The sequence below is a fragment of the Marmota marmota genome, unplaced genomic scaffold, assembly GCF_001458135.2.
Source record: "Marmota marmota marmota unplaced genomic scaffold, marMar, whole genome shotgun sequence".
In the NCBI taxonomy this organism is placed as follows: Eukaryota; Metazoa; Chordata; class Mammalia; order Rodentia; family Sciuridae; genus Marmota; species Marmota marmota.
Window position 1 is genome coordinate 873,493 of NW_026000078.1, and position 24,841 is coordinate 898,333.

Here is a 24,841-nt window from a genome sequence, read left to right on the forward strand (position 1 = left end):
GGGGGGGGGGGGGTGAAGCAGTCTACTCCAAGGGTTCAGAATGTGTGACAAAGGGCATTGAAAGGCAGTGTGGGGAAAACATAGAATCTGGAACTAAACAGAAAATATAAATGTCATTCTGAAATGGACTGGTGTGGAGAAAATTAGCCACAGACAAACTAAAAACAACACAAAGATTGGTAAGCAGTGAGAGCTTAGGTCAAACTTAAGGTGAGGCTTAGGTCAGATTTCAGCCTTGCTCATTGATGAGAAGGTGGTTGGAAATGACCCTGGGTATGTTCAGATAGAATCAGAGTTCTTTATAGCATTCTAGCTCTAATATTGCTGTTAGTTAGCCACAAGACCATAACAATATAAATAACCAACCTATGATCTAATATCATTATCCTTGAGATCTCTTCCAAATGCCATGCAATTCATTCATTCAACACAAGTGCATGGAGCAAAATCAGGTGCTTAGCTGGGCACTAGGAAGACTACAATGATCAGGGTAAAATCCCCCACCCCAAGACTATGGTCTAATGAGGGAGACTATACTTCACATTTGAAGATCAGAGTCTATGATGGAGGAGCCGCCCTAGCCCAAGGTCAGGAAAATATCCCAAAAGGAAATAACATTTAAGCTGAGAATTGACGAATAGGTAGCATTCAGAACAATAAAACATCTCTAGGTAGGAAGAGCAGCAAATACAAAGATCCTCATATAGAAAGATCTTGGAACACTCTAAGAACTGAAAGGAAGCCAGCAATGAGGGAACACAGTGAGGGCAAAGAGCTGTGGAAAGAAGTGAGACTGGGAAGTAGTGGTACCTTCAGAAGTCCCCTTAACTCCCAAAGCCACACATAAGAACAAGTGCTTTGTCAGTTCAGTGCCTTTGCTGCTTGAACACAGCTTCTAGAGAGGTCTCCTGACTTCACTTTTCAGATCACTGCCCTAATAAAACCCTAGAAACACCAGAATTAATGGACTCACAGATTCAAAGAATTTCATGAGCACCCATTGAAAGGTTTTTAGCAGTGATATAAAGTTATCAGGTTTACGCTTGACTATCATGTTAACTGCTCTTCAGAGGATACACTGGAAGGGGAATAACACCAGTTGAAAGTACCATAAGCAATAAACAGCAGTAATATAGACTGGGGTAGTGGAAGTGTAACTGGAGAGAAACAGATGATTAAACATACTCAAAAAGTAAAATAATAATTGTTACAGAATTAAATAATTGTTACAGAATTAAATATAAAAATTTAGAGGATTTTCAAATATCTTCTGAAACTCCTACAAAATAAAGAGTTGCATTTTATGGAATGGTTAATTTATATTCATATTAATTCATTCCATGAGCCCTTTGAGTGCCTAATGTGTCTAAGTCACAGTTTTTAACCAACTGGTATTATTAGTTGGCCAAATTTAAAGTAGTAGCTACTGAACTATTGCAAGTTCAGCATCAGACATAAGGGCACCAGGGACAACATTAAAGAATTCTACAACTTGGGGTCAAAGAAAAGAGGAAGCACAAAATCATTTTCAATCTACTTTACCGATCTGAGTAGGGATTAGAATGGTAAGCAGCAGATGGATGGCCTGTACCAGACAGTTCCTGCTGCAGAAATATCCTAAAATAAAATATGGATCCTTAAAATAAAAATTTTTAGAAAGGCCAAGGACTTAAACTTTGGTCTCATTAATATCCAGATCTCACCAAAATGAGTTAGTCATGCTGAGGACTGATTGATGACTGATGTCAGCTTGGATCCATTTCCATTTTAGTGAGCAAGACCTAGCAACATTTTACTTGGTGTTGACTGTCAAACTAAAAATTAATTTTTAATAGGAAATATTAAAATTAATGTCTTTAACATCTGACTATCAAAAAGGAAATTTAAATTTCCAATATAAACCAAAAATATCAGCCTTGTCCTGGGATCAGTTCCAAATTGTGACACTGTGACAACTTTCCAAATGATCCTATCTTCCGAGTTGATTTTAAGGGCCTGCTGGTTCTCTTTAAGGAATGGGGCTCAGTGTCCAGAAGGCTGGACATCTGGTAGAAGCAATAGTGAGATCAGCTGTGGCAAAGGGGAACCATGTAACCCTGCCTAGCCTTCATCACTGCAACATGTCTGTTCTGTCATGCCCCCTTGTGCAACCCAGGAGTGGCTGATGACAGAAGCTAGATGATGTTATGACTGAGTCATTCTGTGCCTTGGTTTTTCACTGCCTCTTCTATGAGAGATGGCATCTCTTGAATGTTAATATGTGATACAAAGATCTTCAGGCTTTATAAGCACTCTCTTGGGTTATTCATATGCCCCTCCTCCAAGATCTTATCTTATCCCTTATCTTATCTTATCCCTGATCTTCAAGTATTTCCCTGTCTAGCCACCTAAATATCCAGCCAAACCATTCACATTACTCATGAATCTATGTGTATTCTCAGTTTGAGCACCTCCCCTCTTGCACAAAGATATTTTGCTCCTTGGAAGGATATCCCCTTGCTGCTAAATTTTAGGGTTACCCCAAAATGGGGTACCAGAGTAGCAGCGGTCCTGTTTGTAGTAGTCCACATTGAGCCGATCTATCTATAAACCAAGTTTAGCTTTTTAAAAAAAAAAAAAAAAAATTCTTCCACTAGCTGTTGTAAAGGAAACCCCTGCCCTCATGGCTATAGATATAAGCTAAAGGTGAAGACCCTTACAGCAGTGTTGGATGTTATGTAGTTCTGGGACACTTGTTCCTGCAGCTACTTATGTCCTCTAACCCATGCTGATACTTGCTTCCAGATATTCTGTTTCAGTCTTACAATGAATTGTTGCTGGGCCCACCTACTTTTAGGACTTGGTGAAGCTGACAAAGCTCAATTCAGGATAAGCAGTTCCTATCACTTGATTACTTGTTGCTTCTTGATCAGATCCTCTGTCTCTACTAAGTGTGGCTGGTAGCATGCCAGGAACTATTTTCCAAATGGTGAATAATTCTCTCCTGCTAATTGCATGGACTTGCTCCAGAATCCTAGGGTTCTACATGATGATTCCTCTAGCATTAGTGGGATAGCCGTTCAGAATGACCTAAAAGAATATTTTACAAACATGTCTTTCAAGCCAAAGGATGCACAGAGGAAGTTTTTCACTGAATGGGTAAATCACTGATCTTGTATTTTATACTTACCTAGGGCTGACCACTTTACAATTAGTAGTATTTCAATGCCTCGATATTACTAGCTAACGTTGAATTTTAACTTTTGCACACACTTATTTTACGTAGCTCTCTAAGATATTCTTCTCTTATGTTTTCTGATCTCTCAGATTCTATCCCTTACCACCACCAACATTATACATATTAAAAAAGAAGAAGGGATCAGAAGGTAGAGTTTTTATCTTGATTTTTAACATTTTAGCACTTGGAAATTGTCATTTTGTATTTAATGGAGCAATTGTCATGACAATTTGATGATAATGGTTACATGCTGTTCTTTTCTTTCCATATGTCTATGGTATAGTAGTTGCTATAACAACAGAACAAGGAGTAGAAACCATGGCATTTTAACATCGTTGGCACTTAGGATAAAGGACCTATGAGGCAAATTTTCAGAAAAGAGGTCACAGGCTTAACCATTTAAATTGTGGGGTATTTATAGAATATAGGCTATATATCTAATCTGGAAATTTGTAGGCAATAATCAGTGTGTCAGTAAGGTTTACATGGGCATGGCTGTATTCTAGGGTTATTATTTCAGAGTTATTTTGTACAGTTTGAAGAATTTCAGTGATTTAGTACTGACTAATGTCTGTTCAGGTATGGTAGTCAAGAGCTCCCTAAGTGCTCTTTGGGGATTAGTTTAGGATGAAATGAGAAAACTTTTATTGTAAGTAGACTTCAAGAAAAGATGATTTTTCTAGTAACAAGAGTTTAAAATTGCAGGATAAAATTTTTCTTGTCCTATGATGACTCTGAAATTCTGTTCTCTGCTAATTTCTCTGTGAATAGGTTAGAGCGTGGAAATATATATAGTATTTATGTATTTAAACAAAATCTCCAAGGAAGTAAATTTTCCTTCAAGAAAGATTTCTTCAAGAAGTGAGTAAGCATTTGGCACTAAACTATTAGCCAGATCAATTTTTATAGAAGCTCCCTTGATTTCTCAAGAGGATACTTAATGACCTTCTCGTGTCACTTAGTCATTGGTCATTTCTCCTTTGTTTTCCTCTCCTCAATCACTGACAATAGAGGCATGGGTTTACTATATATTATGAAGTGTGTGAGGTAAATAGATGTTTTATTTCATCAATAACATCATGGGTCCTAAAATAAATTTTAGGTGATCAAGTGTCTCTGGAAAATATGCTAAAAACATTTAAAAATTCTGTCGTTGACTTTTCTATTTTCCACAGTGGCTGGCAATACACATTTAAAATAGCACACACACACACACACACAAAAAAAAAAACCCAAAATTGTTGAATGAATATAAACTAGTAAGTTTTGCTATTATATTAAAATCACTGAAAAAGTTATTTTAGCACCTATCAGCTCCTCATTACCAAACGCAGAAGATCAATTTGTTAGATAGATTATGGATAACAAAGCAAGGAAACATTCCTTAATTTTTATCATACTAATATAAAATGGAGATAATGTCTAACATAGAGCTAAATACATAACAACAATACTCAGTAGACACCTTTTAGTAAATCAATTAAATAATTCACCAAATAATTAATATTATTTCAAATTTTCTCAGTTTTAACCCTTTTGTTAAAGCTTTCAGCTTTGGAAAATGCATACTTCATTTCTTTAGAATCTCTAAAGTCATGCCAGCAAAAGAATATCATAGATTTAGATAATACTGGAGTTGTAGGCAGTGCGATGGTGTAGTCCAGTATATGTTTGTAAAGCGAATGTAGAGATCAGAAGGAGGGAAGCCCAGAGGCAAAACAACCAAAGACGAGTCTATTCAAGATGAAAGAAGCCTTGATCTAAAGGATGGCAATAATATTCCAGAGGAGCAATGGACGTAGAGAAAATAATGGGTATATGTGGTGGTGATAGGAGTGTCAAAAGATATAGTGTTTGTGGAAACTTCCAGAAAAATGAAATCAGCAATGCATCCCATATATCTAGCTTAGGTAGCACTGTGGAGAAAAATATCATTGGCTATGAAGGACACAAGAGGAAGATGTTTTGGGAAATACAAGTATGAGCCACTTTTGAGATATTAAAATAGAATTCTGAAATGGAACTACAAAATGAAGGTCTAGAGCTCAGAAGGCATTATAACCAGAGAGAGAGAGAGAGAGAGAGAATGAGGGAGTAGTGGTAAATGAAATAAGATAATCAACATATGTGGCGTTGCAAGAGATAAGGCCCAAGGATAGGGCCATGCACAGGGCTGTGTACATATGTCTTTATAGTAAATGGATTTCTTGTAAATAGCACATAGTTGGGTCTTGGTTTTTGATCCACTTTGACAAGCTGTGTTTAAACTTTTGTATTTAGACTGTTGATGTTTAAAGTGATACTGATATAGTTGGATTAATATCTGCCATATTTGTTTTGTTTCCTGTATGTTCTTCTTTGTTTTGATTTTTTCCAATCTTTTTCTGTCTTGTGTGGTTTTAATGGAGCATTTTATGAGTCCATTTTCTCTCTTTTCTCAGCATATAAATTGCATTTCTTTTTCTTAATTTTTTTTGAATGTACAACTAATTCAAGTCCAGTTTCAAATAACAATAGACCTCTTCATGGGTAGTACAAATGTAATAACTTTTATCTATTGTTACTGTCATTAATTTCACTTAAACATAAGGATACATATACATACATAATACACATCATAAGCAAGCATTGAAAATATTGTTGCTATTATTATATCAAAGTGTTATCTATTAAGTCATTTTAAAATAAGAAAAATAAATACTTCTGTTTTACCTTTACTTATGTTTCCTCTGATGTCTTTCTTTTATGTGGATCTAAGATTCTAACATATTATTTTCTTTCTCTCTGAAGAATTTAACATTGCTTGCAAGATCATCTACTAGACACAAATTCCCTCAATTTTTGTTTGCCTAAGAAAGTCTTTTTTCAGTGAAATTTCTTTTTAACTTTTGAAGGGTAAGCTCATGAGACACAGAATTCTAGGTTGGTATTTATTCATTTATTTTTGTTTCCTCTCTCAACCCTATTTCCCTCCACTCTCTTCTTGTTTGCCTGGATTCTAAAAAATGAGATCTGATTATTGTCTTTCCTCCTCTTTAGCTAAGATTTTTTTCTCTGACTTCTTTCAGATTTTTTTCTCTATATTTGATCCTCTACATTTTGTATATGATATACTTGATTGTGGGGTTTTTGTTTTGTTTTGTTTTTGGAATTTATCCTGTGTCACATTCTGAGTTTCCTGGATCTGTGACTTGTCTGACATTAGTTTGGGGAAATTCTCAGTCATTATGGCTTCACACATTTCTTCCTTTCTTTATTCTCCTTTGGTATTTCCATCATGCCCATGTAACATCTTTTGTAATCCCACAGTTCTTGAATATTCTATTACTTTATTTTTAGTCTTATTTCTCTTTGCTTTTCCATTTTGGAAGTTTTTATTGACATACTTCCAAGGTTAGAAAGTCTTTCCTCAGCAGTAATGAGCCCATCAAAGGCATTCTTGACTGCTCCCATAGTGGTTCTGATCCCGAACAATTTTTTAATTCTTTCTAAGAATTTCAGTCTCTCTGCTTACCTTGCTCCTTTGTTCTTGTGGTCTAGCCATTTCTTTAGTATCTTAATCAAAACTCTTAGTATCTTAATTCAAAATAGCTGTTTTGAATTCCATCAGTTAATTCCTACTTCTCTGCCACTTATAAATCTGGTCCTTGTGTTTGTTCTATCTTCAGACTCTAGTTTTTGCTTTTTAGCATGATTTGTTATATTATTTTTTGATAACCCAACATAAACAGGGCAAAAAAAAAAAAAAAAACCCTTTTATTTTTGGTAATATGGTACAGGGTGAGGGGGAAGGGAAATACTCCGTAGTCCTAACTATGGTTAGGTCTCCGACTTTCATTGAACTTATGCCTCAGACTGTGCTTCACAAGTGTTTCTCCACATCCCGCCTGACCCAGGTGTGACAGGGTGGATAAGTGGGCTGGACTTGGGTGCTTCTCTTCCCTGTGTCAAGTAGGCTCTTGGGGCAGGGGGAGCAATTTAGGAACTAGGAAAACAGTGACCTTAAATGCAGAACTTGTTAAGCACAGAATGCTCTGGCGTATTCCAAATGGTTACTTTTCCCCTCTCCCTGTCAGAAGAATGAGGGGATGCTTTTTGTTTTTCAGTATTCATTATGAGAACTTGGTTGCGCTCCTGGAGGCAAAACTCAGAGAACTGTGGGTACCTGCCCCCCGTGACTGGGTCCTCCTGGGGTTTTTAACACTCAGACTCATCCACACTGAGCCTCCAGCAACTGTTCAACTCGAGTTTAGGTTTTTATACCCCAGCAGTAGTTCCCACAGAGGTTTCTGCTCATGGGTTTCTGCTTCAGTAAGTTGTGTTTCTCTGAATTTGTCTTTCTTTCTAATTTTGGAGCAGTATTTTTTTCCCTGTGACCTCACTTCTCTGACAGATCTAAAAAGACATGTGGATTTTTCAATGTTCAGCTTAATTTGTTGTTAGGATGGGTTGATGATTCCAAGTTCCTTACATGCCACACCAGAAATTGAACTCTCTTTTTGTACTATTTTTAAAATTTTTACCTAGTCTCTTGCTTGGATTCTTGCTATTGAACTGTATTATACCCAAAGCTATAATTCCATGGAGTGGGCTGGTTTGAGAGAATGAAGCTTTATAGTTTTAGAGAAGCAGAGACCAGTTAGAGAAAAAGGGTCCTGGGTTTGAGTATTCCTCATCATCTTTGGTAATTTGGTGGCACATGCCACCATGTAATCCCAGGGACTTGGAAAGCTGAGGCAGGAGATTGTAAGTTCGAGGTCAGCCTCAGCGACTTAAGAAACTCTGTCTCAAAATAAAAAGCAAAAAGAGCTGAGGAGGTATGAGAATATAGCTTAGGGGTTCAATGCCCAGGACCAAAATTAATTAATTAATTAGATTAAATAAATAAGGATGCATAAAAATATAACTTAAAAACAACTTATTTCTGGTATTTGTAAATTGACTTTTTAAGTTTCTACAGACCTCATTAAAACAATGTCAGATCCTTCTGTGGTTCCTAAGTGTGATGATAGGGGTTTCATGTTATTGTGAAATGTGCTTCTCTCAAGCTTTGTTTTGTTATCAGCACATCATCTGTCTGATGTGAATGTAGGCAAAACCCAATAAAAAATAATGTCAGTCCTCTGCCTAAAATTTCCTGTGACACTCCTTAACTTAAATAGCAAGCTGACTGTCGCCAGTCTTTTCAGTGTGTCTCTATTCCCTTCCTCATGCCCTCAAATGAGCCCCACTAGACTACTTCATGTTTCTAAAACATGCCGTCAATATTACCATCAGTGTTAAAATAGTTACCTAAAATAGATATAGTTTCCAAACATTTCTGATATTAATAATTAAACAAATTAAAATAGTTTCCAAACGTTTCTGATATTAATAATTAAACAAAGAGTAAATTTAATTTTTAAGTGTATAATGCTGTTTCTTGAGGAAAAGTCACTGTAAATTGTGAGGACTAAGTAGATTTGTGGATATTCTGTAGGACATATCTAAGTATTTTCATAGTCTATAGGAGTTAAGATATTGTTTATTGTTTTTATGATATATAAGCTCACAACAAAACTTAGTACTTTTGGTGTTCTTATACAGGTCCGCACTTTTAAACATCTATAAGTAAGATATAATTAATGCTATGTGCCTGAAGCTTTAAACTTACAGTGGCTATCCTTTCCCTGACCCAGACTATCTGCCTTGGAGTCTCTTCATCCTTCCAGATGACATGAAGTTGGCACAGTTTGGCATGAAGATTCTAGAGTCAAAATGATACCTGCTTAAATCCCAACTAGGTCATTTATTAGTTGTATGACCCTGTAAATTATGCAAAAATTAGTATATCATCTTGTTATACTATAATATGCCATCATTGCATTATATGTAAATAATAAGCCATCATTGCAGTATATGTAAATAATAATCTGTAAATAATCATTTAACCTAGTTAAGACAATTTTGTGAGGATTAAATAAGGCAATACAAATAACGTACCTGATATGTAGTAAGTCTCAACAATCATGAGCAATTGTAATTGACATGGCTGGTGGCCTCAGGCTCCTGATGATCAGAGCTGATGCCTCCCTCATGCTTTGGATCTAAAGGATCTCTGTATAACCAGTCTGGTCCTGAGGCCTGATTATTAGGGGAAAGCACTTTGAGTTCATTCATACTGCCAGATTCATCTGATTTTCTTTTAATACAGTGGATTCCAATAGAACTGGAAAAGCTTTTTGCTAAGGTAATGAGTATCTCTTCCGAAAACTGCACATCCACACAAACTGCACATTATTTTGCTTGTCACCTCAGTGGTATACAGAACCCCAAAGACGTGCCCTTCACCAGTGGGTCTGGCTTGGAGTGCTCAACTCCTGCTCTTTTCAGGACAAAAAAATAATTTAAACTTGCTGTCTTTTGAAAACTTGGTTTGTCATCTGAATTTTTCTTTACTTTTTCCATCTCTATTCTGATTTATGCTTAAGAGAAAAATTTTGCAAAATGTTCCCCTAATTGTAATAATGAGCCAATGAAAGAACATTAAAATAAAAAGAACTGTTTTTCTGTTTTACTGTGCCCGGTCTTCTAGTGGTACATTAGCCAGCAGTATTAATAGCTCAGTACTCTCACAGCCAGCATTAGCTTTCATCTTAAAATTAATTACCACATTACAAAGGAATAGATGAATATAAGAACAAAGACAGCAGACATGCTGAGCGCCATCACACCACGCACAAGAAAGGGGCACAATGGATTAACAGAGAGAATTGTTAGAGCAAAAACTTTAAATTAACAATAAGATACGAAAAGGTTTTTGTCATGTTCATTAAGGTTAAGAGGTTTGCCACCAGCTTGTTATGATTTCTTATTAGAAATGTGATTCATTATCCCTGAGGTTATACATTTATTAAGAAAGAAGACAGTGATAATCTAAAGTAAAAAAAAAAAAAAATAACACTACTATCTGACAGGGGTCGTAGCATGACATGACTAAATTTCCCAAGAGTTAGGGCTTTTCTTTAGTTGAGCTTGTATGTTCTAGTGGGCCAGTTGATTATTTAAAGAACTATACACTCATACAGGACTGATATTGGAAAACGATAGAGCAGACATCAGACTACAACGGAAGAATTTTTGAAATATAGTTGCTTACCATCTCCCCCTACCCTTCACCCCCCTTAAATTAGAGTCTCTGTTGGTGGTTTAGGTGGCAGTATTTTTTTTTTTTTAATTCTTCAGGTGAGACAAATGAACAGAGTTGAGACTCTCCTGTAGACCCTTGTATCAATTTTGGATTTAAAATGCATTTTGGTCGTTTGTCTGATTGGAGTCAGTTGTTCGCTCTTCAAGGAAAGTAGCAAAAGCTGAATCTGATATCTCTTGTTTTCAAAATGACGAAGACAGAGCCATCAGTCATCTTTCAAAGATGGTTATTTTTTAATACGTTATATAGTTTAGGGAGCATATGAGGAAATCAGCCTATTTACACATAAACAATGTTTAATCTAGTTGAGACAGATCTCACACCTTATCTGAAAACTGGCTGGATTTTGCATATGCAAGGTCATCTAATTAGTTGATAGTCTAGCAACTATTGGCTCTCCTTAGTACACAATACCCTTCTATTCCCTGTTTTGATTCTTCTTGCCTATATCCTAATAAATTCTGGCCATGTGATCTGTTGTCTTATTGTGTTTCATGACATACATTCTCCTTGACTTTATTAAAAAATATTGTCCTTTGGGGCTGGGGTTGTGGCTCAGTGGTAGAGTGCTTGCCTAGCACATGTGAGGCACTGAGTTCAATCCTCAGCACCACATAAAAATAAAATAAAGATATTGTGGGAAAAAAATGTTCTTAACCTTTATTCAATATTTGGTATCTATTTCCTTTATGCTTTTATTTTTTTCTTATAGGCTTCACCTGCCTTTGTTCTCAGTTTAAGCCAACTGATGCAGTTTGAGTTTTGTTTATAGGTTCTGGCCTAAAAATATCTTAGAGTTAAGCATCTATCCCAGGTACTTGATGTCTACTGAACACAGTGGAAGTCATTTTTGTTAGATTTGTGAAGGCCAAAAGAGTCTCTATTCTTTAATAGCCATGTTCAGGGATTTGCTGAAATGAAAAATAAAGATTCAAATGAGAGAAAACATTATTCTCCAGAGTAGCAGCCATCAAATTAACCAATACTTTATAGTTTACCATGTAAAGACATAGATAATAGGTACAAATTGTAGTCTCTCCATCACTACTTAAGGAGATAGAAAGAGCATCAGACTGGAAGCTTTGTGATTTGATTTCAAATTCTAGTTGGTGGTTGCTGGTTGTGTGGTGTTGGGCAAACTCTTTTAACTTTCTGGTTTTCAGTTGTATATAAATGAATGGAAACAGTTGACAACAGAAGACCTGAGCTCAAGCCATATTTCTTTCTTCTTGCAGGCTTTGTAACTTTGATCAAGTCACTTGACTCTCTAAATCAATGGAGGCTAATAGCAATCTCAACTCATTGGATTGTTGTGAAAAAACTAAATGAGATCATAATGAACAAAGTAGGAGCTCATTAAGAGTCTGGGATTATTTGGTAGCACGTAACTCTGGCAACTATGGAGCAGTAAAAAGGGCACAGATTTGGAGTCCAAGAGAGCTGACTCGCCTAGTAACTTTGGCAAATTACTTACCTTCTCTAGTTCAGTTTCCTCTGACTTCCAAAGGATTAAATAACAATCTTACGTATATAATAGACCGTTTTCCCTGGTCATTCATTCTTGGTATGTGGGAATGAATGCAGTGAGTGAAATTAAAAGTATAATTCTGGGTTGGGGATGTATGTAGCTCAGTGGTAAAGCACTTGCCTGGCATGTGTAAGGCTCTGGGTTCAATTCCCAGCACCTCAAAAAAAAATTTTTTAAAGGGTATTTCAGGGCTGGGGTTGTGGCTCAGTGGTAGAGCACTTGCCTAGCATGTGTGAGGCACTGGGTTTAATTCTCAGCACCACATATAAATAAACAAAATAAAGGTCCATTGACAACTAAGAATTTTTTTTAAAGGGTATTTAACCAGCTTTTGGGGGCAGAGATAGTGAAGCTTCCTAGAAATGACATCTGCTCCTTCACATTCCCTAGACCAGTCACAGTTTGACAAGGCCATGTTCATTAAGACAGCTTATGTTCTCTTGTCTAATACATCTGTCTCCATTCCTAGACTCCATAGAAGGAATGGAGAATTTCTGGGAACTCTTAAAGAATATACCTAGCCAGCTACTATGGACATCCAGCAGATCTCACTGTCGCTTTTGAAGTGTCTGCCACCTCCCACCAAGGGGCTCTAGTCACCTGCGGGGCACTTCTCTTTCTACCATATCCCCTAAAGTGCTAAAACTATTTGTATAGCGGAAGGAAAGGGCATGCGCTTTCCTCCAATTTATTACACTGAATTAGAGATCACCCAAGTCATGTTGCTGGAAACCAAACTTGACTCAGTTTTATGGGAAATAGTCATAAAAGTACTAAGGTGCCCACTCTCTCGCCCTGCTTGCTCTCTCCCCTCCCCACCCAGATCCATGGACAGGGGATAAACCCAAATGGCAAGGAAGTAGGGAGGACTGAATAAACTCAACATCTCCCTTCCGATGACTAAGGCTTCTGTACTGGGTTAAGTGCATGGCCTCTTTCTTTTCTTAGGGGAGTTATTTTCCAGGAGGATCTCCTCAGCATCTTCAGGAGAATAGATTTGCCCAAATCTCTTCAGACATGCCTGACCTGCTTAAGTGAATGCACTTAGCTTCCAGCGGAGGTACCTGATCTCCCGGGAGTATACAGCACCCGGAGCAACACTGTGAGATAGAAGGTTCTGTGAATGGCAACTGGCATTGCTGCTGGTGGGGAAAGCTGTCCCCAGCAGCTTGCAAGACAGATTCCTTTTTCTTGTTCCTAGAATTTAAAAGTTCCTTTCCCTTGTCCTCAACCTGCTCTATTTTTCATTCTTCTGATTCATTGTTTTCAGAAGTTGGATTGACTTTCATTTTTAGGTGGCATAGTACAGCTCTTCCTGGTCACTGGTTAGATTTATTTTTATGCCCGATAGGAATCAGGGCAGAGAAATTGTCTCAGAATGTGTCACATCCGGCTCAACTGACCAGCTACGATTTTAAGCTTTGTTCTTCTAAAATATCGATAAACACAATTGTTAATGTACTTTCCTTCAGTTTTCATCAGGTCTGAATCCTTAGACTTTTTGTATTTTATGAATCAGGGGAACTTCCCAAGGAAAATGGGAATTTTTGATGCTATAAGGATTTAAAAAAAGGGTTTTGATCTTTCTTTCAAGATACTCTTCAAGGGGAGTATGTGTGTAGGACTTTCACTGAGCTGATGTATTTCTGTTAAAAGTGAATTGTTTAATTTCCTTTAGATAACACTAAAGGGAATTTTCTCTGCTGTTTTTAAGTGATAAAAATCTAAAGAAAACAGGTCCTGTAGTATGAGCATTTGGGTGTTAGTTTTTCCTCTGTAATGAGAATAAATATCAGACATGGGTGGTGCATGCCTACAATCCTAGCAACTCAGGAGGTTAAGCCAGGAGGATCACAAGTCCAAGTGAGGCTAGTCTCAGCAACTTAGTGAGACCATCAGTAAAAAAAGGGAGGGGGCTGTGGAAGTGGGACTAGGATATATAGCTCAGTGGTAAAGCACTGCTAGGTTCAATCCCCAGTACCAAAAATTCAAAATAAAAACAAAAAAATAAAAAGAATAAACTCCATGCAGGTGCAGGTGGTAAAGATTTTCTTCCATAAGCTTAACACATAAACTGCTATTAAATCAAACTTTCAATACCAAAGAATTTAAAATTGAATAACAATAATAATTGTTATAATGGTTTATTTCCTAGTATTTTCTAGGCTTTTTTTTTTACTGATTACAAAATGAAAGCATAATAGAATTTTTGGTTGAAAGATAATTTATTTAACCAATACAAATTGTGTGTTTGTTGTGCTGGGGATTGCATCTGGGGATTCATGCATGCTAGGCAAGTGCTCTACCATTGAACTATGTCTCCAGCCATTTATTACATATGTATATTAACATGCTGAGAACCAGAGAGTTTACTTATCCAAAGAGTTTATTTATCTTACCCAGAAAGTTTATTTATCCAAAGACACTGTGTTTGTCTATTCCGAATGCTATAACAAAAACACCATTGACTGGATGTCTTAAACAATAAACATTTATTCCTGACAATACTGGAGTTGAGGTAGTTCAAGATCAAAGTGCCAGCAGACTTATGCTTATTGAGGGTTTGTTTCCTGGTGACTGACAATTTTTTTTTTTTTAAGATATGTTAGAGGCTCGGGTTGTGGCTCAGTGGTAGCGTGCTTGCCTGGCACGCGTGCGGCCCAGGTTCGATCCTCAGCACCACATACAAACAAAGATGTTGTGTCTGCCGAAAACTAAATAAAATAAATATTACAATTCTCTCTCTCTCTCTCTTAAAAAAAATACGTTAGGTGAGTTATTTTCTGAAATTTTTATATTATTTTTGAATTTTTTATTTTATTTGTTCTTTTTAGATATACATGACAGTATATCTAATATTTGGCATATTATACATACATGGAGTATAACTTATTCTAATTAAGATCCTATTCTTGTGGTTGTACATAATGTGAAGTAACCTGGTTGTGTATTCAAATACAAGGCTAGAAAAGTTATGCCTGATTAATTCTACTGTCCTTCCTATTCCCCTCCCACTCCCTTCCCTTCATTCTCCTTTGTCTAATCCAATGGACTTCTATTCTTTCCCTCCCCACCCTCCCTTGTTGTGGGTTAGAATCCACATAACGGAGATAACATCCAGCATTTTTTTAATATTTTTTTTTAGTTGTAGGTGGACATACAGTATCTTCATTTCATTTTTATGTGGTGCTAATGATCAAACCCAGTGCTTCACGTGTGCTAGGTGAGCACTTTATACCCAGCCCTCAGCATTTGTTTTTTGGGGATTGGAGTATTTCACTTTTAATGATAATCTCCAGTTCCATCCATTTACCAACAAATGTCATAATTTCCTTCTTCTTTATGGCTGAGTAATAATAATATTCTTTATAGTAATTTAATAATAATTTTCTTTATCTATTTATCTGTAGAAGGACAACTAGGTTGGTTCCAAAGTTTAGCTACTGTGAATTATGCTCCTATAAACATGATGTGGCCATGCTACTATAATATGCTGATTTTAAGTCCTTTGGGTATAGACCAAGGAGTAGAATAACTGTGTCAAATGGTGGTTCCATTCCAAGTTTTCTGAGGAATCTCCACATTGCTTTCTAGAGCATTTGCACCAATTTGCAGTCCCACTGGCAATGTATGAGAGTACCTTTCTCCCCACATCCTCACCAACATGTATTGTTCCTTGTATTCTTGATAATTGCCATTCTGATTGAAGTGAATTGGAATCTCGGTATAGTTTTAATTTGCATTTCTCCAATGGCTAGAGATATTGAACATTTTTCACGTATTTTTTGACTGATTATATTTCTTCTGTGAATTTATTCATTTATTGATTGGGTTATTTGTATTTTTTAGTGTTAAGTTTTTTGAGTTGTTTGTATAACCTGGAGATTAGCGCTCTATCTGAGGTGCAGGTGGTAAAGATTTTCTCCCATTCTATAGGCTCTCTCTTCACATTCTTGATTGCTTCCTTTGCTGTGAAGAAGCTTTGTAGTTTGATACCATCCAATTTATTCAATCTTGATTTTACTTCTTGAGCTTTAGGAGTCTTATTGAAGAAGTTGGTTCCTAAGCCGACACAATGGAGAGTTGGGCCTACTTTTACTTCTAGTAAGTTCAGGGTCTCTGGTCTAATGCCTAGGTTCTGGATCCACTTTGAGTTGAGTTTTGTGTAGAGTGAAAGGGGTTCAATTTCATTCGACTACATATAGATTTCCAGTTTTCCCAGCAATATTTGTTGAAGAGGCTATCTTTTTTTTTTTTTTTCAATGCATGTTTATGGTGCTGTGGGGAAGCCTCCCTGAATGAACATACCTTTAGGTCCTGATGCAGGGGGCTCTTGCCACAGTCCGGCTGCAGCAAAATAACCGGGGGGTGACGAATAACTTGTGTACTTTGATACAGCAGGAGTGGAAGCCGGTTTATTGCAGGACAGGAGCAGTATTTATACATTCCACACAGCTTATCTAATTAGCATAAACTAGATACAGCAGTCAACCAATCAGGAATCTCCACACTTAAAGGCTCGCTTTTGTTACTTCTCAAACCACTCCCTCTGGCATTTTGCCAGGCACCATCCAGACTTGTTTACAGACTCTAACAGGCTCCGACCAATTACTACATTTCGCAGTGACTTGGGCGTTGTCCCAGCTTGGATAGCAAGGTGTGGCTCCAGGTGTAGGCATACCTGCTGGGTCTGAGTTACACTCTCCTATTCCCTTGTAATCCTTCCCCTTCTGCCTTTTTTGGATAGAATTCTCTAAGAAACAGTGTCCCCCTAAATAAAAGCCCACTTCCAAACGTCTTTCCCTCTCTCTTGCCAGCTTCTAGTGACTTTCTCTTGCTCTCCTTTTTGGGGAACTTGAGGCCGGGAGCCGGGGAAAGCCATCCTGAAGCTTGCGTAAAGGTATTTCATGTCTGTGTTTTATTTTGCATCACCCCAAATTCACACAAGTGACTTTAGTTCAACCGCCTGCGCTAGACAGGGGTGGCATGGTGCCTTTGTCTAGTATGAGATAACTGTATTTATGTGGGTTTGTCTCATGCCTTCTATTTTGTTCCATTGGTCTTCATGTGTGTGTTGTGCCAATACCATGCCATTTTTGTTACTGTAGCTCTGTAGTATAATTTAAGGTCTGGTATTGTAATGCCTCCTGCTTCACTTTTCTCACTAAGGATGGCTTTGGCTCTTCTGGGCCTCTTTTTTATTCCCAATGAATGTCATGACTGCTTTTTCTATTTCTGTAAAGACCGTCAGAGGAATTTTAATAGGAATTGTATTAAATCTATATAACATTTTTGGTAGTATGGCCATTTTGACAATATTAATTCTGCCTATCCAAGAACATGGGAGATCTTTCCATTTCCTGAGATCTTCTTCAATTCCAAACTGACATCTTGATGCGTCCTCATAAAAACCAAGGGATCTCCCTGGAGGTACAATAGATGCTGATTTACGTCATAAATATTTATATTCAGGCAAAATGTAAGAATTTTGCTAATATTGCAGACATACTGTGAATGTGTACTAAGCTCACTCCACATTATTTTTTGTCACCATTTTGTGATAGCTGTAGAAATCTCCTCCTGGTGCTAAAGATAAGAAAGGGAAAGAGAGATGCTAAGTGTTTTAATATAAATATTAACCCTGCATTTATGAGAGAAGTATTGTTAACCTGTCTACCTCACTCCCCTCCCTGCCAAAAAAGACATTGTGTTTTTAGAAACCCTAAAAGACCCTGTACTGTTTATTCTGTAGACTTGGTGTTTCACACTATTGAACTAAGAACATTTACACTCCAACTTCATCTCAACACACTGCAGTTTTTACAGCAACAAAAACAGGTCTTACCCAAATATGGTTATTCAATTGAAACTTGAAATAATCCAAGATTAAGGCAAGTAGCAAGCTTCAATAATACAAAATAAATGTTACAATTAATGAAGCAAATGTGATTTTTATTTGAAGACACTGTTCTTCAGAGATGGAAAACCATGAATCTTGACAACCTCCACCTCAATTGAATTTCCTAAGTGTCCTACACATGTTTATATTACTGTACGTCATATCAAACACCTATTTGGTTGCCACTTAAAACCTTTCGGCCATCAGATGTGGCGGCGCATGCCTGTAATCCCAGAAATTTAGGAGGCTGAGGCAGGAGGATCACAAGTTCAAATCTACCCTTGGAAACTGAGCAAGAATCCGTCTTAAAATAAAAAATAAAAACAACTTGGGTATCTCAGTGCAGAGCACCCCTGAGTTTAATCTCTAATAAAGTTAAATTTTTAAAAAGTAAATAAATACCCTTTCAGTCTCACCTCTTACTTCAATCACTGCTACCGCTACCTGTCTAATACCTACTCAGGCATAGCCTGACAGTCTCTCCCTGGGAGCCTATCACTTGCTCCTTGCCTGGAGCTTCTCTGACGGCGGCTTCAGGTTGGGACACCTATGGAAACCTGCACAATACAGGGAAGCAGAACCATTAGATGCTCTGTTTATATTTGCTGCAAGGATTTGGCCTTACACAGTGGATCCTGGTTACACCCTCAGTTTAAGGCTTAGTATTGTTTTGTTGTTGCCTTATGTCCTCACAAGGCTGTTAGTTCAACAAAGGCAAAGACTTGATCATGTTTTTAATTTATTCATTAATTTATTTAAATCATGAAGAAAGGTATTTGGTAAATAAATACTTGTTAACTAAATGTCTGTCCTAACGATTACAACTTCGGTTTAAAATAACACTAAAAGGAGTCTTAAAGTGCATTCTTCCTGGGTGAAAACTGAAATCACTCTTAATATTTCTTAAATTTTAAGAAATATTATTTTTAAAAAATAATACAGTGAAAATTTCTGCATTTTTTTCAGAAGATATTTCACTCTTCCTAATGGAAGGCTATATATTCAAGAAGAAAACCAGAACCACCAATTTTCTATATGGACACATGTCAGATAACAAATAGAGAAAACCAGCTGAGCTATACACACAGAGGATCACTGGCCATCCAGTGAGAAGAAGGAGACCCATAGGAGTTGTAGACGGTCCACATAGGACATCATTCACAAGTACTCTTCTTTCAGAAAAGCAAACAGAATGCTAAACTTAGCTAAGAAGGAAGTTGGAAACTGTGTTGTCCTTGATAGGCTACTTGGGTTGTTCTGATTTCCCTCCAGAATAAAAGCTTAGTTGCAGAAGAGCAGACTGCTGTGCATGATTCTCCAGACCCTGTGGTATTCTCAGCAGAGAGGAGTGTGGCGAAAACATAAGTCTGCAAATAACGTCAGACCTAATTATCCTAGTTTGTACCATTGACCCGCTGGCTTATCCCTTCTGGATGACAATACATGTAAAGTATCACCATGTATTTGAAACAACTTTTTCTTAAATTAGTGTGGTCTAGTAATACCAGTTTTCTGCTCTTTAGAGTTGACCACTGGCTGAATATTTCTCAGGTAATAATGAAAGAAGAAGAAGGAGATGTCCAGATTCCAAGACTATGAGAAATAAATTTCCATTTTTTAGCCCATTGATCTATAGTATTTTGTTATGATAGCCTGAGCTGACTAATACTGTGTCTGTCTCCTGGCAGCCCAGTCTCAGGTATGTACATTTAACATCATAAGTCTTGCTTTTCTAATAGAATACACCATTAAAAGTCATAAAAGTTATACAATTATACCTTATATAAAATATATCAGCAATGTAAAAAAATAATGTCTTTCTAGGCCATTTTAAATTGCATTGGTTAACTCCTTTGCCTCACGCCTGGCTCTCTTGCTCTTTTTTATTCTAAATTTTTCCTTTCATTTAAGAAATAACTTTACAACATGATATTTCATATGGACAAGAGAAATTATTTAACTTGCATTTAGCTTATAAAACAAAATACTAACACACCTGTTAATCCATTTTCTAGCCTCAGAAATTGAATTTCACCAATATCATTGACACTACCTGTTGAGACTTCCCAGTCTATTACCCTGTCTCTTCCCAGAGTGAAGCACTATCTTGAGGCTTGTATTTACTTGAACCCTTTCTATGGTTTCGCCACAAAGTCAACAATATATTGTCTGTTTTTGAAATTCATAAAAATGGCATATCACGTGACATGGATGACTGTCAGCATATCTTCATTTGCAATGCAAGCTCTAGCAAGGACTTCTGTTTTGTTCACTGTGTATCCCAGTGACCCTAACAGGACCTGAATGGTACAAATATTGGTTAACTTAATGAATGAAAGAATAAACCTTCTAAATAGTTCTGCTCTTCTCTTCACATTGGAAGCTTGGCAGTTAGGCTTTTTTACTTTTTGCTTAAATGATTGAGCAGCATGATTTTCAGGTGCTATTTTTGTCAGCTTACTACCTTACCTAATACAGCTACTTCTCCAGTCTATGCATGAACTAGTCTGTGGTAAATAAGCCCATTTCAGTAATACAGATTTTCTTCCTGCTTATCTCACAGTCTGATTATAATTAGCCCAAGCAATAAATAGTTTTTCAGTACAATGAACTTTGCCCCATTTATGGAAACACTAGGATAAGAAAAAAGAATTCTTTCTCCGTGCTTCTGAATGTCAGCTTGCCCCAAGTGAAGAACACCTACTGAACCTAACAGGTCAGTGATACATAGGTCTGACCAGGCATTAGAATCATTGCTGTCCTGTAATACGTACACTGTTTTTTGGTTTTTTTTATTCATTGTCATTGACAAACTTTATACATTCTTTTTTTTTTTTTGTACCAGGAATTGAACCCACAGGTGCTTAACCACTGAGCCACATCCCCAGCCATTTTTTATATCTTATTTAGAGACAGGGTCTTGCTAAATTCCTGAGGTTGGCTTTGAACTCTCAATCCTCCTGTCTAAGCTTCCGGAGCTGCTGGGATTACAGGAGTGCACCACCACACCCGGCTATATTTTTAATGTGACTTTTTCTACACCATTTCCTTGAGTTAAATGTTTTACACTGACAAGTTCTTGAGAGATTAGGCTTTTATAAAAAGTGCATTTCCTACGTCTACTGTTTCCTTATACTGTATTTTCTTGTCTATTGTTGTCATGGAATCTTTGCTGGAAGTCCTGTGCGATAAAATGTCCCAGAGAGGGGATAGTTACTAATGTTTGCTAAAGCTTTTGATCCTAAAGACAATGTAAAATTTGTTCTATGAGAGAATTGTGCAATAGAGGCTAGAAGGTTGCTTTGTGGTTGCAACAGTCCTTTAATGATAGCAGGAAGGGGACGTTTGGTGTTTCTATCAGGTTGTCATGGACTTCTACTCATTAACAAGGCATCCCTGTATATTTTGCTTTGCAAAACTGGAAATTCCCTCAGAAGTATCCCAGAAAGCTGAATGTCAGATAAAGGAAAAGAAAACTGAAACCACGGAGCACAATATGTGGAAAAAGAACTCAAGAAAATAGAATCATGGCATTTTCTAAAGGGTAGCGTGTTTGAAAGATACAACAAGTTCACTTTTGCACATAGACATGCATATGGTTGATCTCTGGGGTTGCTTTTTTCCCAGTCTATAATTAATGAGCAAGCATCTATTGAATACATGGTGTTTATTGAGCACTGCTTGAGACACTGAGGTATTCTGAAAAATAATCAATACAGTTCCTGCCCTTCAAGAACCTACCATTGAGAAGGAGAAACAAAACCCACACACTTGAGCCACAAGGCAAAGCAAGATGGTACTTAATTACTGTAAGTGCTAAATTATGAAATAAAGATAATTAGTATTATAAAACTGATAAGGAAAGGATTCATCGAGTCAGGGGTGGGCTCCCATGGCTCCAGTAAATATTCTGCTTCATATCCGAGTGGGGTACGTGGTTTTCTTTTTACAACTAGTTGTTAAACTATATACACAAGTTTTATTCACTTTTGTTTATAATTTGCAATAAAAATATTAAAGGAGAGAAAGAGGAGATGAATAAGACCTTGAATAATTGGGACAAGAATTTGTGGAGGAAATGGGACTTAAAGTAAGCTTTAGAATTGTCACAGAGAAGAGGGAAGATCAATACCAATGTAGCAGAGTTGTGGTGAGTGAGGGTGCAGGTAGGCTGTAGGGAGGGAGAATTTCAGCCAAAGTGAACTTGGAGTTTAGGGCCATGGAATGGGGAGCAGGAGCTAAAATAAAGCTAAATGATTTGAGAGGGGGTTAGAAAGTTGAAGGAGAACTTGAAATGGGGGCAGAAGAAGAAGTTTAGACTGATATGGGAGGACATGCATATAATGTGGGTTTTAAATTTGGTGACAGACTGATGACAGTGGAGCTTAGGAAAAATTAGGACAAACTTAGTATGCTTTGGGGATAAAAATGGGATGAAAACCACAGTGAGAAAGAGACAGAAATTGAATAGCACAGCAATGAGGGTCTTCAAATATTTCTGGAAAGAAGTGGCTATGAGAAACATTATGCGGGAGAAAATGACCATGACTGGGTAGGTGACCCATGGGGGATGAGCAGGACTGATAAGCTTCATATTTTAAGTTGCCTAGGAGAATAATGGTGCCAATGATGAACCAGTTGGCAATGACCAGTTGGTTAGGAAGAGAAGGAAATTTCAGTCCTGCCAATGTAGAGTTGACATTACAATGAAATCTAGGCAGTACCATTTGGGAACAGAGCAAAGACATATAGAGAAATTCTGATGACCATTTTCAAGTGTAAAATATCACAATGAGAAATGAATCCCCATATCTTGTTTATTTTCTATAGTGTAAAGGACCTGAATGATGATGATAATAATAATAATACCTCTCTTATGGAATATAAAGCTAAAGCTTAAGGCTATCTCTCCTCCTTGAGTACAGTCACCAAACCCACCAGTATTCCTGTCCCTTTCTTTTTTGACCAGTCTGTAAATACTTGAATTCAAAATCAAGACCTGCAAATTTTACTGAAGGAACAAAAGCCGACCTTCCACCTGATGGTGATGTCTGTTCAGGACAAACTATCCTTCCACAATTTAAATCATTTTGATCTTGTGTCTTTTTATAGAATTTGGATAACTATACTGTAGAAATGGAACTCTATAAAAGTCCACAGTATAGATATAATCAAGGAGATGAGGTTTTTAAATTTGTTTTGTAGTTGTAGATGGACAGCATGCCTTTATTTTATTTTATTTTTATGTGGTACTGAGGATTGAACCCATTGCCTTACACATTCAAGGCAAGCACTCTGCTACTGAGCTACAGCCCCAGCCCAAGGAGATGAGTTTTGATTCTTTTTTTTTAAATTACTTTCTAAAAATGTGAACTATCCATAAATGGAAAAAGCTAAGTATATCCCTCTTCTGGAAATGTTTTTTTAAAAAAAGCTTGACTCTATAGTTATTCTATTTATAGAATTTTGACCTTGAGCTGGTGATTGGACTAAAAAACTTCCATGATACTTTTTCTATTTATTTTTGTATCTCAGGTATCAGAAGTAGGTGGAAAAAGGTTTGGATAATGCTAATGAATTTGTTCATACAAGTGGGAAGGGGTTATTTGTTATTGTTTATTTAAATTTTTCTATGAGCCAGGCACTGGGGTAGTCACTGGAGTTGTAGCAAGGAATAGACTCTGACCTTGTCAGCAATAACCTTGTGGTCTAATAAGGGATTTTTATGGTTTGGATGTGAGGTGTCCCTCAAAAGCTCAAGTGTGAGACAATGCCAGAAGTTATGGAGGAGAAGTGATTGGGTTGTGAGAGTCTTAACCCAATTGGTGAATTAATCCCCCGATAGGGATTAACTGAGTGGCAACTGAAGTGGTAGGGTATGGTTAGAGGAGGTGAGAATTGGGGTGAAGCTTTGGGGTATATATTTGTATCTGGCAAATGGAGACCTCCCTCTCTGCTTTGTGATCATCATGTGAGCTGCTTCCCTCCACCACACTCTTCCATGATATTCAGCCTCACCTGGAGCCCCTGGGGAATGGAACTGGCTGTATAATGACTGAGACCTCAGAAACTTTTCCTCCTTTACAGTTGTTCTGGTGGAGTGTTTTAGTCATTACAGCAAAAAAGCTGACTAAAACAGGGATACAGTGAGCAGCGTGCTAGATGCTGTCATAGAAATAAATAGCTGGAATTCAAAGAGCACATAGCTCACTCTCTAGAGGCCAAGGAAAACCTTTGGGAGTAAATAACATGTATCAGAAAACATCCCCCAATTATCAAATCAGATCGCTGAAGACAGTGAAGATTTCAGTCACTTCCTGTGGTTTCCTTGGTCAGTATCCACCATCTGAACACAGAAATTCTATAGTAAAATATATGGACAAACAATAAAACCTAGTAGAAGGACTTTCAGCATGATGAAATAAACTAGTCTCAGACATGTACTTTGGGTTTCCAGAAAACCTGAGCCCATTTAAGGCAAAAATATTTTAAAATATATATAAAATTCTTATGTATAGGGTGATATTGTGAAGTAGTAACTCTTTTCTCCATTATCTTGAACCTGAACCTCCCCTATCTTGGCTACTAGAGTGGGCTGTTCCATTGACCCAAGCAAAGTATTTGCTAGTGCACTTTTCTGAAAGTAATAGTTTAAACTATTTTCTAGGGTATATAAAGAATAGTGTTAGAGTAGAAATAAGAAACAAGATTGTTAAGATATTGCTGAAAATATCTACAAATTCCTTGTACATCTTTTTCCATGATTACCTCCCATGGGAGTGTTTCAGTCAGTTTTATTCTGCTGCTGTGACTAAAAGAACAATTGTAAAGGAAGAAATTTTTATTTGAGGGTTCACAGTTTTAGATGTCTCAATCCATTGAAAGCTCCATTCCTCAGAGCTGGAGGTAAGGAAGAACATCATGGTGGAAGAGTATGGCAGAGGAAAGTTATTCACATGATGATCAAGAAGCAGAGAGAGAGAGAGAAACTAAGCTCTTAGTTTACCA

General features: G+C 37.1%; 1 non-coding gene across 1 annotated transcript; it reads left to right on the forward strand.

The window, feature by feature from the left end:
* The first annotated feature begins 8,198 nt into the window (after positions 1-8,198).
* LOC125620231 lies at positions 8,199-8,300 on the forward strand. Its single transcript, XR_007351836.1, has one exon. It is a non-coding gene; the product is annotated as a small nucleolar RNA U13 (small nucleolar RNA).
* Positions 8,301-24,841: the final 16,541 nt, after the last annotated feature.